The sequence below is a fragment of the Enhydra lutris genome, unplaced genomic scaffold, assembly GCF_002288905.1.
Source record: "Enhydra lutris kenyoni isolate GAN:26980312 unplaced genomic scaffold, ASM228890v2 scaffoldscaffold32, whole genome shotgun sequence".
Lineage (NCBI taxonomy): Eukaryota > Metazoa > Chordata > Mammalia > Carnivora > Mustelidae > Enhydra > Enhydra lutris.
Window position 1 is genome coordinate 2,434,313 of NW_019154116.1, and position 2,655 is coordinate 2,436,967.

Sequence of the window (2,655 nt, forward strand, 5' to 3'; positions counted from 1 at the left end):
TTTTTTTTTTTTTTTTTTTTTTTTTTTGGTCAGATTGTTTCCTAGTTTTTTTTCATGCAATTTTTTGGGTAAAGCTCAAGGAGAATGAAGGGAGGAGATGAGCCAGGGGTAGAGTTGGGTTCTGCTGGGATCCAGCCCTGGCCTTGGGGAGAGAATGAGCACTGTCAGCACTAAGGCACCTTTCTAGGGCTTCGCAGAGGAAGTCTACAGGCCTTTTTAGAGTCAATTTTCCCACCACTGGGGAATCCCCAGACATGGTTTCCAGGAGGGCCCTTCCCACTCACCTCCCCCGTCTTCTAGAACCTTCTATCTTTTCATAATGCAGAGGGAGGTGAGACGGGCAGGGCACAGCATGTGACTGTGGGGGTTGTTCTCGACAAAATCTGCTGCCCACATCTGGTTCTGCGGCTCCAGCCGCCCTGGAGTGAGCTGCTGTGGGCTGCAGGGGAGAGTGCGGAGGAGGACCCATCTGTGTGGCTGAATCCCTACAGGGACAAGGGTCTCTGGCCTAACATTCTGCCTGCCCTCCATGTCATGGAAGAGGGTTTATCGAATCTGTATTTACCTGTCACCCTGAAATGTGACCCTGAGTTTTGCTGAACCGAACAGTGCTGGGGCTGGCCCCTGGCTCTGTTTGAAATGTAGGAAAGAGGGGTTTGGCAGGCAGGGAGGTGGTCGGCTGGGGAGCAGAAGGAAGCTTTGGTTTATTGACTTCCAGGACTGGGAGTGGCTCGTCTGAGCTCTAGCACCCCAGAATCTGCTTCAAAGCAGGAAAGGTCCCCAGACGTTGCAGGAGGTTTCTAGCCTGAGCAAGGGCTAGTTAGTGGAGGTTGGGTGGAGGGCGGTAGGGGAAGGAGTGAAGGGGCAGCACGGACAGGAAGAAAACCTGACTGAGCACAGAAATAAAAGCCTGATTACAGATCTGTTAATTAGTAATTACCATTATGGGCGTCATTGTTGCTAATTATAGACAGCGGTTCTCTGTCTGTCCTCAGGCCCCAAAACGGGGAAATGAGAGCCTTCCTGATGGTGCAAGAGTCACTGGGCCTCCAGGATCCAGGGGCCTGGAGGGGCAACTAGGGGATGGGGTCCAGGTCAAGGTCCAGCAACACAGCCTGCTGAGGACCTGGCCCAGAGGCCAGCCTCAACTCCGCACGCCGGAACTGGCTCACACCAAGACTGACACTGCAGCTCGTGGGTGAGATTCCTGTGGGGTCCAGTGTGCCAGCCCCTCACAGCAGGGAGTACACCGGGGGAGGGGGTGGGGGGGAGCTGGCCGCTTATTCGGAGATACGGGAAAAGTGGCCCCAGGAACCAGGGCCGGTACCCCCTGCACATTCCCTACCCGGTCCGCGGGGATCTGGCCGGCGAGTGGAAAGGCAGAAGCGGCCTGCCCCACAGAAGTCCCGTGCACAGGGAGGCGAGGAGGACCTTGCACCAGTCGTCTGAGCCCTAGCAGGGACCTGAACCTCCTCCTGGAGCTCGGGGTTCAGGGCAGTGTCCGCACGCTCTCCCCGCCGGCTAAGGATGGAGGAGAGGGAAGGAGAAGAGGGACACCTTGTCCCTGGGCCGGTCGCGGCGTCGCCTCGGGCGGGCGCTCTCCACACAAGTTTCCTCCCTGCGTGTGCACACCTAGCGGACAGACGAGGGGCCCCCGAGCCACACTTCGTTCCTCCCGTCGCCGGGGTGGGGGCGGAGTGTTTCTCTCGCGCGGCGGTGGTGATTTTCCAGCAAAGAAAAGGTCCCCACCCTCACCTTCAAGAAGCTGTCACTGTGGACTGCCTCTGCTTTGCCATTGAAGTGGCTTCTCTGCGGCCCTTTCTTGAAGTTTTCCCAATTAGAGAGCGCGCAGAGCTGGGCGGCTTCCCGCTTCTCCCAGCGCAGCGAGGCCAGTCACGGCCAGGGGACCCGGGAATACCTCGTGGGGGTCGCGGGGCCGCCACGCCCGTGTCCGGGGGTCACGCCACGCCGGCTTCTGCGGCGCACCGAGCGCGCGAGGGGCCACTTCTGCCCGAGATGTCTGGGGGAGGCCAAGGCAGCGGCGGCCTCGGAGGAGAGGCCCTTGCCGGCGGGCTGTCACCGCCCCAGCGCCGGCACCGCGGCCCCAACGGCGGAAGAGCAGGCGCCGAGACGCTTTCCTGAACGAGCAGACACTCCTCGGCTTCGAGGCAGCAAAGCCAGGGTCCAACAGCCGCGCGCCGGTGCGGACCGCCGTCAGACGGCCGCGGGAGCCGGGCAGCGGGGAGCCCGTGGCCGCGAGGCCCGCACCCGCCGCCCGGCCCGCTCGCGCGTCCACAGCGGGCGGAGGTGGCCCGGCCGGCGCGGAGCACCACGTGCGAGCCGGGCGGGGCGGGAGCGGCCGGCGAGGGCGGGCGGGAGCGGCCGGCGAGGGCGGGCGGGAGGCTGGGAGGGGGCGGGAGGGGAGCCGGGGGGGCGGGGCCAGCGCTCGAGGGGATGCCAATCAAAGCATCAACTTCAAATTGTGTCTGAAAGCCCCGCCGCCGAGCGGAGGGCGGCCGCCGCAGTCTGCGCGGGATCGCGGAGCCGGGCGCAGCCGGGAGCCGGGCGCCAGCGAGCACCGGGCCGAGCAGCAGCCAGCGGCCCCCGCCTCCGCGCCGGCCCGAGCGCGCCCGGCCGGCCGCCCGCCCCCCCCCC

The 2,655-nt window shown here is 63.9% G+C and overlaps 1 long non-coding RNA gene across 2 annotated transcripts in view; it reads right to left on the reverse strand.

Annotated features, from left to right (window-relative positions):
• The window catches only part of LOC111153475, a 24,600-nt gene extending 22,292 nt beyond the window's left edge, over window positions 1–2,308 (reverse strand). For both annotated transcript variants that reach the window (XR_002641003.1, XR_002641004.1), the window contains exon 1: window positions 1,756–2,308. This is a non-coding gene — a long non-coding RNA (uncharacterized LOC111153475). The remainder of the gene's footprint in view (window positions 1–1,755) is intronic.
• Window positions 2,309–2,655: the final 347 nt, after the last annotated feature.